The sequence below is a fragment of the Macaca thibetana genome, chromosome 1 (assembly GCF_024542745.1).
Source record: "Macaca thibetana thibetana isolate TM-01 chromosome 1, ASM2454274v1, whole genome shotgun sequence".
In the NCBI taxonomy this organism is placed as follows: Eukaryota; Metazoa; Chordata; class Mammalia; order Primates; family Cercopithecidae; genus Macaca; species Macaca thibetana.
This window is the reverse complement of record NC_065578.1, coordinates 191,760,971-191,776,175: the sequence shown is the minus strand read 5'-3', so window position 1 is coordinate 191,776,175 and position 15,205 is coordinate 191,760,971. Positions and strand designations below refer to the sequence as shown.

The 15,205-nt window shown below is 44.2% G+C and overlaps 1 non-coding gene across 1 annotated transcript; it reads right to left on the bottom strand.

The window, feature by feature from the left end:
• Nucleotides 1–427: 427 nt before the first annotated feature.
• Nucleotides 428–534, bottom strand: LOC126944559 (U6 spliceosomal RNA). Its single transcript, XR_007722112.1, has one exon. It is a non-coding gene; the product is annotated as a U6 spliceosomal RNA (small nuclear RNA).
• Nucleotides 535–15,205: the final 14,671 nt, after the last annotated feature.

Sequence of the window (15,205 nt, the reverse complement as noted above, 5' to 3'; positions counted from 1 at the left end):
TTTGAAGACATTTATTCTAAGCCAAATTTGAGTGACCAATGGTCTGTGACAGTACCAGGAGATCCTGAGAACATATGCCCAAGGTGGTAGGGCTACAGTTTGGTTTTATACATTTTAGGGAGACATGGAACATCAATCAATGCATGTAAGATGTACATTGCTTCAGTATGGAAAGGCAGGACAACTAGAAGGAGGTGGGGGGCTTCCAGATCACACACAGATTCAAAGATTTTCTTATTGGCAGTTGGTTGAAAGAGTTATTATCTAAAGACCTGGAATCAATAGAAAGAAATGTCTGGGTTATGATAAGTGGTTGTAGAGACCAAGATTTTAATCATGCAGATGAAGCCTCCAGGTAGCAGGTTTCAGAGAGAATAGATTGTAAATGTTTCTTATCAGACTTAAAGACTCTGTTCTGTCAGTCTTTTTTTTTATGGACTGCTTCATGAATTTGCATGTCATCTTTGCACAGGGGCCATGCTAATCTTCTCTGTATCATTCCAAGTGTACTATATGTGCTGCCAAAGCAAGCACTATTTTATCAGTCTTAAGGGCTCTGTATTGTCGTTAATGCTGGTCAGCTGTACCTGAATTCCAGCAGGGAGGAGGGCATAATGAGGTATGCCTGATCCCCACTCCCCATTATGGCCTGAACTAGTTTTTCAGGATAACTTTGGAATGCCCTGGGCAAAGGGGAGGACCCATCAGTCAGCTAGAGGGTTTAGAATTTTATTTTTGGTATGCAGTGTTTACCAGGGCTGGGAATGGAGGTGACTGGGGAGGAGGAGGAAATGGGTAGACGTTGGTCAAAAGATACAAAGTTGATGTTAGGAGTAATAAGTTGTGGAGATCTGTTGTGCAACAGGATAACTATAATTAATAATAAGGTAGAGTATATTTGAAAATTGCTAGAGAGTAGATTTTAAATGTTATCTTCACACATTTAAGTATGTGAGATGATGAATATGTCAATTCGCTTGATTTAATCATTCCACAATGTATTCATATATCAAAACATCACGTTGTACACCATAAACATATACAATATGTTATTTGTCAATTAGAAAATGAATTACCAGCCTGGGCAAATAAGCAAGACCCTGTCTCTACAAAAAAAAATAAAACAAAATAATTATCCAGGCATGGTGGCATGTACCTGTAGTTCCAGCTACTCAGGAGGCTGATGCAGGAGGATCCCTTGAGCTCAGGCAATCAAGGCTGCAGTGAGTTATGATCCTGCTGCTACATAACAGTCTGGACAATAGACCAAGACATTGCTTCTAAAAATAAAAAATAATAATAATTAATCAACTTTAGAAAAGAAACAAAAACAAGAATCTACCGGTAAAATGGAAAAAAACTTACCATCCTCTTACTTAGATGACCTATGAAAGCCTTTTCATTACAGCTCTAGAGTTATATAATCAAGTTAAAAGTTGGTGATTTGCATAAGTGGCATTAGTCTGGCTCTATCACATCACTGCAACAGTGTGGCAGGCCTACATAACAACTGTTTTAGTACTGATTGACTGGTTAAGTTAAATATTAAAAGCTAGTGCCCTTGTACAAATGCTGCAATATAACAAAAGCCCACCATGAGTTTTGCTTAGGCCTTTCCTTAGCCTTAAAGTATGACAGAATAATGAAAGAATTCTTAACAGGGCCCATTTAGGATTGCACAAATTTTATTGGGGGTCTGAAGAAACTCTCCAGGCCTCCACAAACAAGTTTATTGGAAATTTGAAGGAACTCCCCAAACCTCTGTGATTTAGCAGGAGACAAGATAAGTGCAATCACCCCAACACTTGGCACTTGGACCCATTTAGATTAAGTAAACTTACTGAGGCTCCAGAAGAAGGTCTCCAGGACCCAGACCTTAGTTATAGATTAAAAGAAGTTAATCACTTAGTTATAGATTAAAAAGAAGTTAATGTCTTTAGATGAATGCACACTTACACAAAAACATATAGCGTAGAAGTTATACAAGCTCTGAAAAACTTTGTAATTTTGAGTTGGTCTGGTGATAATTTCCAGGCCTTCTCCCTGTAATCAGTTACAGAAATAAAAACTGTCTTCCTCCCCAGTTTATCTGCATCTCGTTATTGGGCCACGATAAATAGCAGCCTGGCCCTCAGTTTGATCCAGAAACAACAGGAAGCAGAAAGATTGAGTGATTTTGTTGTGACCCATCACAAAATCAGTATCAGTACTGTGGTGGTGATTTTTTTATTATTATTATTTTATTTTTTCCAAAACAGGGTCTCACTCTGTCACCCAGGTCGGAGTGCAGTGGTGAAATCTCAGCACACTGCTACAACCTCTGCCTCCTGAGTTCAGGTGATTCTCGTGCCTTACCCTCCCGAGTAGCTGGGACTACAGGCACATGCCACCACACCCAGCTAATTTTTGTATTTTTAGTAACAACAGGGTTTCACCATGTTGGCCAGGTTGGTCTTGAACTCCTGGCCTCAAGTGATACACCCTCCTCAGTCTCCCTGAGAGACAGGACTAGCTGGATTTCCTAGGCCAACTAAGAATCCCTAAGCCTGGCTGGGAAGGTGACCACATCCACCTTTAAACACGGGGCTTGCAACTTAGCTCACACCCAACCAATCAGGTAGTAAAGAGAGCTCACTAAAATGCTTATTAAGCAAAAACAGGAGGTAAAGAAATAACCAATCATCTATCACCTGAGAGCACAGTGGGAGGGACAATAATCAGGATGTAAACCCAGGCATTCCAGATGGCAATGGCTACCCTCTTTGGGTCCCCTCCCTTTGAATGGGAGCTCTGTTTTCACTCTACTAAATCTTGAAACTGCACTCTTCTGGTCCAACACCGCTGGAGCTGAGCTTTCCCTCGCCTTCCACCACTGCTGTTTGCCACCCCTCGCAGACCCCGGCTGACTTCCATCCCTCAGGGTCTGACAAGGTGTCCGCTGTGCTCCTGATCTGGCGAGGTGCCCATTGCCACTCACAATCGGGCTAAAGACTTGCCATTGTTCCTGCACAGCTAAGAGCCCGGGTTCATCCTAATCGAGCTGAACACTAGTCACTGGGTTCCACTGTTCTGTTCTGTGACCCATGGCTTCTAATAGAGCTATAACACTCACCGCATGGCCCAAGATTCCATTCCTTGGAATCCATGAGGCTAAGAACCCCAGGTCAGAGAACACAAGGCTTGCCACCATTTTAGAAGCAGCCCGCCACCTTCTTGGGAGCTCTGAGACCAAGGACCACCTGGTAACAACCGGAAGTGCTGGGATTACGGAAGTGAGCCACCACACTGGTCCTGTGGTGGTTATTCTAACAAACCTCTGTGTGTGCTTGTGGGAGAGAATCCAGTGTAGGATTGCTCTGACAGTATAGCAATGGATTATTTTAACATTATTTCATTATTTATCTCTTCTTGGAACTAAATTTGAAGTTTCAGCAGTGGGTCTCCTTTCAATAGTTTATTCAGATTTCAGTTCCTTTCATTCCTACTTAGAGCTTTCTGGCTCTAAAGGAAAATTTCTGAGTTATCTGAGTGACTCATTTCAGGTGAGTAGGAACAAAAGCAAAACAGGAAATAATTACAATAACAAGGGCCAGAGACACACCTATAGGTGATAAGACTGGTAACAAGTCAGTGTCTTTGTAGAACACTTAATTTCTGAAAATGTTGCATAACGTTCACGCTCATCTGGTATTTTAACACAGTGTTTCACTTTGGCATGGTCTGTTCTTATGTGACTAAAGAATTCCTGAGTCTTCTATTTGTTTGTGCTGTTTTCCATAAAAGGAAATGCGGGTGAGAAATAGTGAAATGGCTCCATCCAGATAGTTAAAGCAATATAGAGTTGCACACAACTAAACTCACCTTAAGATAAACGGACATTGATGTTTTGGTGCTCTAAAATTGCTCCAAAACATTCTTTGTAAGTTATGCATACTTTTTAAGGGTATTTATTAGCTGTGGGCCTCAGACAAGTGGTTTAACCATTCTGTGCTTCCGGTTTTTGTGTTCGTTTGTTTTCCCTCTCTCAGCAGAATCCTGTTTCTTTATCTGTAAATTGGAGTAATAACAGTACCTTCTTCAGAAGGATGTAATAAGGACTAAATGACTAAAGTGCTTGCAGCAGTGCAGAGCAGTACATGAAGTAAGGACATGTGTACTAGCTATCATTGTTACTGTTGTAGAAAAAAAACAGGTTCTTGTCACATGACCAGGATAATTGAGGCACAGGGACACACTGTAAGGTTAGTAGGGCAGGGTTTATTGAGTGAAAAGAAAAAAAAAAGAGATAGAGAGAAACAGGAACTCCAGCAAACTGAGAGTCCTTCTAGCAGGTTCTCTCCCTCAAAGATTGAATCCCAGGTCACCACAGGAACAGGAGAGGCCAGGATCCTCACCACTACAAATAGCGTGAACTTCCTGAGGCTTCACCCAGTCCTCCCAGTGCGCAGGTGGGCATTACTCAGAATCAGTTGGGAAAAGGCAGGCTTCATCCAGACCAGCAGTCTGGTTTTTCAGCCTTCAGAGTGTTTTAGGCTTGAAGGAGGGGTTTCACTGGGAGACTCTTGGCTGCCTCCTATCTCTGTCATTACTGTGTCCATACTGAAGAGTCATCAATAAGACAGATGGGCAAGAGATTGTGACTTCATTTTAAAAAACAAGAGAGAGAGAGAAACATCTCCACCGTCACCCCACCCCCCAACCCCCCTCCAAAACAAAAAACTTCCAACAGCTATGGGTAAAACTGAGACAGAACAGACCCCTCTTTGAAGCCTGTGGGTCCACTCCCCTCACCCCCCGGTCCCCTCCCCTCTCCCTCAGCATGGAAATGAAGGAAAATCTTGAGTTCCTTCAAGGGAAATTCTAGACACCTAGCTAGCCTTGAGAAGTAAATGAACAGCTTGTTTGGAGGCTGAGGCAGGAGAATCGCTTGAAACCAGAAGGCAGAGGTTGCAGTGAGCCGAGATAGTGCCACTGCACTCCAGCCTGGGCAACAAGAGTGAAACTCCGTCTCAAAAAATAAAAATTAAAAAATAAATAAATAAAACAATGGCTAAGGAAGTTACAGTCAGATGTTTTGTTCTCTATAGAAACTAAAGATCACACCTTAAAATATGTCTCTGAATTGTCGGAGACCCACATCCCCACCAAATGGATCTGCTGGCACACAGAGCTCAACTAAGGGGGAACGGAGGACTGAACTCTCATGGCTGTTCTTCTGAATCTCTTCCTGAGGGGCCTGAAGGAGGTCACACTCACAAGTCAGAGCTAACATTCTTTTCTGCTGATCTCAAATTTTTGTACAAAGCTTAACCTCTTTAACCAATCGCAAATCAGAAAGTCTTTGAGTCCAGTCTGGGTGTGGTGTGTCACGCCTGTAATCCCAGTGCTTTGGGAAGCCAAGGCGGGAGATAGGTCAAAGACAGGAGATCAAAACCAGACTGATAAACATAGCAAGACTCCGTCTCTACATAAAATTTAAAAATTAGCCAGGCATGGTTGTGCATGCTTGTAGTCTCAGCTACTTGGGAATCTAGAGGAAAAAGGATCAGGCCTGGTGCAGTGGCTCAAGCCTGTAATCCCAGCACTTTGGAAGGCCGAGGCAGGTGGATCACCAAAGGTCAGGAGTTTGAGACCATCCTGGCCAATGTGGTGAAACCCCATGTCTACTAAAATTACAAAAATTCCGGGCGTAGTGGCAGGCATCTGTAATCCCAGCTACTGGGAGGCTGAGGCAGAAGAATTGCTTGAACCCAGGAGGCAGAGGTTGCAGTGAGCTGAGATCGCACCGTTGCACTGCAGCCTGGGCGACAAGAGTGAAACTCTATCTCAAAAAATAAATAAAAATAAAAAGTAAGGCGAGAGGATCACTTGAGCCCAGGAGTTCAAGATTACAGTGAGCTATGATGACACCACTGCACTCCAGCCTGAGCAACAAAGCAAGACCCTGTCTCATAAACAAAATAAAACCAAAAAGCCTGCCCGTACAGGATATTAGTGACACAGTGTTAGGGACCATAGGTTTTTAGGCTCCCACGCAATAGAAATTGACAGGAGGCCAAGCAAGTTTCCCAAACACAGCTTTGTTAGGGGCTTATGCTCAAACACAAGGGAAAGAGCACTGGAGTGAGGAGTTCTCCAGCTGGCTCCCCAAGGACAGGTCTTTCTGGTGTTTTAAGAAGGGTGACGTGAATAAGCACGAGGTACGCAAACGTCATGACATGTGTGGGGTAGAACACAGGGTGTGCAGACACAGTGCGAAATCATTTTAGTACACACATCACATGATCAAAAAATGGCAAATAAGCCCTTCCCTGGGTGGAGAGTTTAGTGTAATAATGAGGCAACTCTACAGGGTAAACATCATCATTCTTCTGGTCTTGTATTTGTGTGGATGATAGAGTTGACTTCCTTGACTAAGACTTAGGGTGGGATGCTGCCTATCTTAGTTTCTTCAAAGTCCTGAGATCAGTGGGTATGGTGCCTTGAGTAAGATGATGGGATGCTACTTGTCTTCCTTTCTTCAAGGTCCCTGGGTCAGCAGGTAGGACAGAAAAAGAGGAAAATTATGTATTAACGGGGGTGGAGGGACCAAGTCCCGTCCCTAATCTGTCTCAATATTAGGACAAGTGCAAGGCCCTCTTTGCATTAAGCCTTCTGTTAAGATGCTAAGGAGCCCTAATGGGGCAGAGAGAAGGTAAATTTGGCTGGGATTCCAGAACGGGCCAAGTAAGTTTCTGAAGTGAGCAGGGAGAGAAACATCTTGGGAAATCTTGGAACTTTAGGGGATAGTGAAAGAGGTGAGATATTGAACTTTCTTCTTTCCTCTCTCCCCTTACCCCTGAATTACAGAGGATGGGAAAAAAGTTGGTTATAAAAAAACTGGAGCTGCGTTACCCCCAGCCTGCCGGAGTAATCATTTTAAAATGTAAACTCTTAAACTCTCCTTTTTACACCCTTTAATGCATTCCCATTTCACCCAATAACACTGATCATTATTTTGGAATGAATTAATAGGAGAGGGAGTCCGACATGATGAATAAATGTAGTCCTTAGAGAGAGATGGATTTATGAAAACACTGCTGGCAGGAAGGACAAACCTTTGCTCACAAGTTACAGTCTGGGATTTTCTTATTCTTTCCTCTCAAAGCCCTCATATTTTCTCCTCCTTGCCTATTCCGCATTCCCAGAGGAGCTTGATCCCCTCAGGACAAAGCTGGAGAGGGCCTCTGTTGAGTCAGTTCCAGCCTCTCCTGTTTATGACCTCAAGAAGCTAGTGAAAACCTGTCTCCCAAGTCAGAGTGCCTTACATACCTAAAGGCTCACCTAGGTCAGGACATGCATAGATAGGATCCCTTATTGTTCAAGCACAGACAAAGCAACATAGCCCAGCAGTCAGGAGCACCGGCTTCACAGATGCATAGAGCAGAGTTGGAATCTTAATCTGGGCACTTCCAAGCTGTTAATAAACCTTTCAGAATATCAGTTTCTCGTCTGTAAAAGGATGACAGGAGAACCTACTTGAGGGTTGTCAGGATACTTAAATGTGACGCCTGGCACATAATAAGTACTCAGTAAATACTGACTATTGTTAGTACTAAAATCATAATTCTAGAAGCTAGATACATAACTTTCTCTCTCCCCTCTCACATGCAAGAGAATGGAGCACAAATGTTCTGTTTTTCTACTGGCCATGATAAAATTGAAGCTAGTTACAGTATTTAAAAAATAAACATAGTTCCCTTCATCATAGTTAACTTCAGCTGGTGTAACACAGCAGTCCCCAATCTTTTTGGCATCAGGGACCAGTTTCATGGAAGACAATATTTCCTCAGCTGGGGCTGGGGCTGGGGCTGGGCGTGTAGTATTACAGGCATGAGCAGGGCAGGAGACGGCTCTCCCCCACCCACTAGGAATGTCAAGTGATGGTTCAGCAATTATCACATTGCTTCTCTAAAAATGATAATTAGGCAGCCAGGAGAGGCAATCTCCTGATGGTCCACACCTGTTAACATTAAAAGTGTTCATTGAATGCAGACCTCGTGGAGAAGCAGCTTCTGGGGCATGCATGTTAAGAGAAAAAATAGCAGGCTAGGCACGGTGGCTCGCACCTGTAATCCCAGCACTTTGGGAGGCCGAGGCAGGCAGATCACAAGGTCAGGAGTTAGAGATCAGCCTGGCCAATATGGTGAAAGCCCATCTCTACTGAAAAATACAAAAATGAGTCGGGCATGGTGGCACTGCGCCTGTAGTCCCAGCTACTCAGGAGGCTGAGGCAGGAGAATCACTTGAACCCAGGAGGCAGAGGTTGCAGTGAGCTGAGATCATGCCACTGCACTCCAGCCTGGGCAACAGAGTGAGACCCTGTCTCAAAAAAAAAAAAAAGAGAGAGAGAGAGAGAGAGACAAAATGGCAAAGTATGATGTTTCAGGGACACACGCCACCGGAAAAAGGAAAAAAACTTCAGATGAGCATGTGTATAGCTCCCTAAACCCCCTGTGTGTGCTCAGTCCCAAAGAGTAAGGAAAGCACTGCACATGTGGAAAGCCCACCCTAAGGAAAGAATCTTGGGAAAGAGGTGAGCCTTTAAAATCCTAAGATCATGGTTCAATGGGGACTTGATATTCTTTTTCTCTCTTTGACCTTCAGGCACCCACTTGGATCTCTTCCGAGGGCTCTTTTCTTTATTTCCTGCCTTAAAGCCTTTTTAAATAAACTTCCATTCCTGCTCTGGAACTTACCTCGGTCTCTTTCTGCTTTATGCTCCTCAGCTGAGTTCTTCCTTCTGAGGAGGCAAGGACTAAAGTTGCTGTAGACCTGTATGGACAGCTGCTGGTAACTCAGGGTAACTCTGATCTCTTCCACGCTAACAGGGTGGGGTGGGGGCGGGCGGGGGGTGGGGGGCAGAAATGGTTTCTGGATGAAACTGTTCCCCCTCAGATCATCAGGCATTAGATTCTCATAAGGAGTGCACAACCTAGATCCCCTGCATGTGCAGTTCACAATAGGGTTTGTGCTCCTATGAGAATCTGAGGCTGCCACTGATCTGAGAGGAGGCAGAGCTCAGGCAGTAATGCTCACTTGCCAGCTGTTCACCTCCTGTGGTGCAGCCCGGTTCCTAACAGGCCAGACTGGTACTGGTCCGCAGCTCCGGGGCTAGGAACTGCTAGTGTAACAGTTTATTTCCCCTGGGCCAGGACAGCCTGTGGAAACAGCTAGGAAGACAGGGTTTCTATTGTTTCTACCAACCCCAACCCCTGCCCCACACCCACTACATCCACATTCTGGGTATTTCTAACTTAGATCTTATTTTCTCCTCAAAGAAAGGGGAATCGTTAAGGGGTGAGGTAGCTCACAGATACTTGGGTATCCTCCCAACCTTGTCTGTCAGCTTCCCGGTCACTACAGATGGCTGCCACCTCCTGACCCATCTGTACACTCCAGTCATCACTCACCCAAGCCTCACCATACTGCTTCACAACAGCCTGGCTTCTTGTGAACAGCCTACCCAGGTAGATCTGCTTCTTTCTTTTATTATTATTATTTTTTTTACTTTGTTTTTTCTTTCTAATAAACCTTTTGCACTCCTAAGATCTGCTCTCTTCCAATCTGTCTCTGTCATTGCTGCTGGTACCCAGCAATCAGCTTGCCTCACCCCCATTTTTTAGGCAGAGCCTGAGCTGTTTCTCAGAGGTCTCAGAAGTCCCAGCCTGTTCCAGCCCCAGTGTGCAATAAGAAATATTGTTGTTGGGCCAGGCGTGATGGCTCGTGCCCATATTTCCAACAACTGAGGAGGCTGAGGCAGGATGATTGCTTGAGTCCAGGAGTACAAGACTAGCCTGGGCAACATTGCGAGACCCAACCTCTAAAAAAACAAAAAAGAAAAGAAAAGAATTACAATTATGAAGTTAGTTGTGGGCTTGTAATAAATATTTTTCTTATTTTAATTTTTTTAAAAAAGAAAAGCAATACAGTTGTCTCCGGTTATCTATGGGGAATTGGTTCCAGGACCCAATAGTGGATACTAAAGCCAGCAGATGCTCAAGACTCTTACATAAAATGGCATAATATTTGGATATAACCTACACACATCCTCCGCAGAGGATGTATATACTGTATATTCTTTTTCCCCAGAAACAGCCAGGAAGAACTTCCATATACTTTAAATCATACCTAGGTTACTGATAACAACCAATACAAGTAAACGCTATGTAAATAGTTGTTATACTGTATTGTTTAGGGAATAATAACAAGACAAAAAAAGTCTGTACATGTTCGGTACAGACACAAATTTCTTTGGAGTATTTTTGATCAGTGGTTGGTTGAATCTGTGGATGCGGAACTCATGAATACAAAAGGCCAACTGTCTATTGTTTTTGGCTTTCATTCCAGCTTCCTGACACAGAGCTCCTAAATTATTCTAGTTTCCTTAGTGTTAAGGGTGACAAAAGCATCTTTTGTTATAATATTTGTCTTTTGTACAGAACTCCTAAAACTCTTGGAATTTTCTAAGTGATCGAAGTTTCTTTTGTTACTCTTAATAAGCCCTTTGGCTCACAGCTGAGTGTGTGCTAACGAGGTGACCTTAGGGTGGAGCCCCTAGATAGCCTCAGGATGGGGTCAGTCACTGGAAAGACTGAGTGAGATGCAATAAGCTTCCAGGTTGCTGAACACTTGGAAGTACTGGGAAGGAGGGTGTTGTGCCAGAGAGGGGATGGAAGATCTACAACCTCATACCTTATCCTATCCATCTCTTCATCTGGCTGGTCATCTGTATGCTTCCTTTTATCCCTTATAATTGGAAAATGTAAGTAAAGGATTTCCCTGAGTTCTGTGAACCACCCTACCAAATTAATGGAATCCAAGGAAAGGAGATATGGGAACCCCGATTGATTGATTGATTGATTGAGATAGGGTCTGGCTCTGTTGCCCAGGCTGGAGGGCAGTGGTGCTATCTCAGCTCACTGCAGTCTCAACCTCCTGGGCTCAAGCAGTTCTCCCACTTCAGCCTCTGGAGTACCTAGGTATACAGGTATGGGCCACCACACCCAGAAATTTTATTTTATTTTATTTTATTTTTCTGTTGTTGTTGTAGAGATGTGGTCTCACAAAAGACCTGTTGCCCTATTGCCCAGGCTGGTCTTGAACTCCTGGGTTCAAGTAATCCTCCCCCTTAGGCCTCCAAAAGTGCTGGGATTACAGGCATGAGCCACCATGCCCAGCTGGAACCTCGAACCATAGCCAGTCAGTCAGAAGTACAGGTAACAATCTGGGACTTGCACTTGACATCTGAATGGGGGACAGTCTTGTGGCACTGACCCCTTAACCTGTGGGATCTGACACTAATTCCAGGCAGATAACATCAGGATTGAATCGAATTAGAGGACACGTAGTTGGTGTCTGCTGGAAAATTGTTTGGTGTATGCAGAATGTTGGGACAACTAAGTTCCTCTTCAAAGCCTCAACTTCCTGGTCACAAGCTGTAAAAGTTTTAAATCAACCCTACTCCCTTCCTCCCCGCTTTTTCTCTTAGCAAATCATGCATTTACCCTATTTGAGAAGGTTTAAGTCTCAGTCAGTTGGGATCAGCTTAGATTGTGCATCCAACCCCAGTCAATAGGGGAAGGACACAGAAACAGGAACTACGTTAGGGTTAAAAGCTCCTTCCCTCCTTTGTTCAGTGTGCTCTTGAGAATGCATCAGGCACAAGCAGCACCCTTCTGCAGAAGTGAAGCTGCCTTGCTGAGAAATTTTCCGTCTAAGTGCTGGTTTCTTTTGGCTATGCCAAGCACTTGTTTCTAACAAAGAAAATCTCCACATAAGTGGTCACAGAACTGTTTTGTGATATGTGAGAGTAAAGAGGTAAAACAGTTTGTTTTTGACTTTATACCCAGAGAATCCATTTCCTTCCCGCTTCCTGAGATCCCAAGAAACCCACCCTAAATCTCCTTGACCCCTTCTCATGCAACGTTGGGGTAAACAACATTTCTCCCTCCTTCAGTTGATCTTCCAGCCTCTGGGGACAGATGCATTCCCGAGTAGCATCAGCAACTCTCCTCTGGGGATCTTGCTAAAACTGTAATAATCACAACCCCTTATTAGTCTATTTCCTTAACCCATACATAACATTCTACATTTAGCCCGTTTTCTCCAAAAATGTAGTCACCCTTGTGATTTTGTAAATTTAGTAAGTTTACTGAAAAACTGGAGAGGAATTATATCACACACAGTAGTTTTCCTACATTTGGTACCTCTGCCCTCTCTCACCTCTGGCTCCACACTGCTCTCACTGAGAAACCTCTCCAAGTAATGGGCCTTTTAGGAGGTACACACTGAGAGGGGGAAGAGAACTGCCCCTAGGATGACTTGCCTTTGTAAAAGGAAAATAAATCTTAGGGCCCCAAAATCACTAAGCTAAAGGGAAAAATCAAGCTGGGAACTGCTTAGGGCAAATCTGCCTCCCATTCTATTCAAAGTCACCCCTCTGCTCATTGAGATAAATGCATATCTAATAGCCTCCTTTGGAGAGGCTAATAAGAAACTCAAAAGAATGCAACTATTTGTCTCTTATCTACCTATGACCTGGAAGCCCCCTCTCCACTTCAAGTTGTCCCGCCTTTGCTTCAAGTTGTCCCGCCTCTCTGGACCAAACCAATGTTCATCTTACGTATGTTGATTGATGTCTCATGTCTTCCTAAATGTATAAAATCAAGCTGTGCTCTGATCACCTTGGGCACATGTTGTCAGGACCTCCTGAGGCTGTGTCATGGGTACGGGTCCTCAACCATGGCAAAATAAACTTTCTAAATTAACTGAGTCCTGTCTCAGGTATTTGGGGTTCGTACCTTCTCCAGTGCCACTGAAATTATGATGATTAAAACATCCTCAGAACTGTGCAGATATATATTCTGTATTCCCCTCTCTTAACCACTTGAGCATGGCTTGAGATACAGTGTGAGTTCCGTTTACCTCCTTTTCTTGCTCTAGAAAGAGCTTTCTGGGTCTTCTGGATCTATTTCTATTTCTTTATTACCTCTTACCACTAGCAACTTTTACTTTCCAATTTCAATTTTTTTCTTTTTCTTTGGCCAAGGCCAGTCTTTAGCATAGCTAACTGAGGGGGCAGGGGGCAGGGTTGTCTCCTAAAATAAGAATAAAATGGTGCTAAAGTTTTTCAAAAACTTTATATTAGTTTATAATTTATCTTATTTGCCTAACCATATAAAGGTAAATTCAGTTAAATTTGTTTAGCAAATACTCAACACACAGACACACACACAGCACCATACCGAGTACATCGAGGGATATGTTGGGGGGCAGAAAACGATTCCCCAAAATATGGCCATTGGCTTGCTGAGTGCTTTTGAAAATTGAAAGGCCTCAGTGAAATGGGATAGTTCCCTTGACCCCTTTGCAGGACTCATGAAGGGGGTGGCTCATTTACTCAGCCCACAGCTCTCAATCCCTTGTGGGAGGGGGAGCTTACGGGTGGGCAGGAGCAGGGGCCAAGATAAGTGCTTCTGGGAGCCAACAGGAGCAGAACCCCATGTGGCCCCTGGCAGCATCTTGGGGGTACCTGCAACCCCTAGAGCCTCAGAGGGTGCATGTCACAGTGTGCTCTTTTAACTTTGCTGTCTACAAATGGCTTAAGTGTTTAACAGCTGGGTGTGACAGCCCTCTGTATACTGAGCTCTTGTTCGGCATGCAGAAGAATCAGGTCACATGAACGAATTGAAGGTGGTAAATGTGGGGGATTTTATTCTCTATGAAAGTGACTCCCAGCAGGATGGGCAGCTGGAAAGGGGATGGAGTGAGAAGGATGGAGTGGGAAGGTAGTCTTCCCTTGGAGTTCGGCCAGCTTAGTTCCATCCCCAGCTGAACTCTTCTCCAAAGTCCTGCTGTCAAGTTGTCCCTCTGAAGTCAAGCTGCTTCTCTCCAGTGTCCAGCTGCTTCTTCTCTTCTCTCCTTCTCTGCTGTTCCGCTCTGTTGCTCTGCCAGTAGAGCCTGGGGTTTTTATGCGCACAAGATCGGGGCGGGCAGGCCAAAAAGCAACATTAAAGTGGGAAAACAAGAATGCATGTTCTCACTTTGGGCAGAAGTTCCAGGCTTGAGGTTGGGGCCCTCGCTGGGGCTGCCCTCTTCTATCCAGTATTTCCTTGCCTCCTATGCATTTCATCAGAATAGGTCTCAGAACCAAAATCGCTCTCTGACTTTTCCCCGCCCCCTGGTCTCTCTAATCCTCTTTTCCAAGCCACCAGGAGGGAATCTCTCGGGAATCTCCTTATCTGATGAAGAAAGCATCTTTCCAAAAGAAATGAAATTGTTTTAAGACTCCCTCCCTAGAAAATCTCACGAAATAACCAGGAAAGATCAACCACCAGAGAGTAAAAGAGACCAGGGGTCTTCATCATGTCCAGACAGAATTTTCATCTATTTTTCTGAGGGCAACTTCAAGAGATTACCTGAGGGGCTTTATCTACATAATAATAGAAAACCTTTGTTCTGCCCCTCAACTTTGGAGTTACTCCCAGTCAGCTCCCAAAGAGAACCACAGTCTGAGCACTGGGTCTATTCATTCCTCCATCCCTCCCCCCGCCATGAAACAGTGTATAGAAGCTTCTGTACCGCTGGGTTGTTGGGTGATCACCGTGTGATTCTCCCCCTGTGCCCAGCTCGTTAATAGATTCTGTGTGCTTTTATCCTATTAATCTACCTTTTGTCAGTTGCTTTTCAGAAAACTTCATGGTATTTTTTCTTTTTTTTTCTTTCTCTCTCTCTCTCTCTTTCCTTCTTTCTTTCTTTTCTTTCCTTTCTTGACAGGGTCTCACTCTGCCTCCCAGGCTGGATAGCAGTGGCTAGATCTCAGCTCACTGCAACCTCCATCAGTTCCCCCACCTCAGCCTCCCTAGTAGCCAGGACTATACGCATGTGCCTCCATACTTGGCTAATTTTTTTAAATTTTCGTAGAGATGAAGTCTCACTATATTGCCCAGACTGGCCTCAAACTCCTGGCCTCAAGCAATCCTCCTGCCTTGGCCTCCCAAAGTGCCCAGCTTCAGAGAAACTTCAAAGGGCTGAGGGCAAGTTTTCCCTTGGCCCCTACAGATACAAATGCAAATGTGACAGAGGCTGTGGCCTCCTAGAGCTGATAGTCTGATAGAAAAAATAAGACACAGAAAACTAGAAAACTCGGAAATCCATGGCAAGT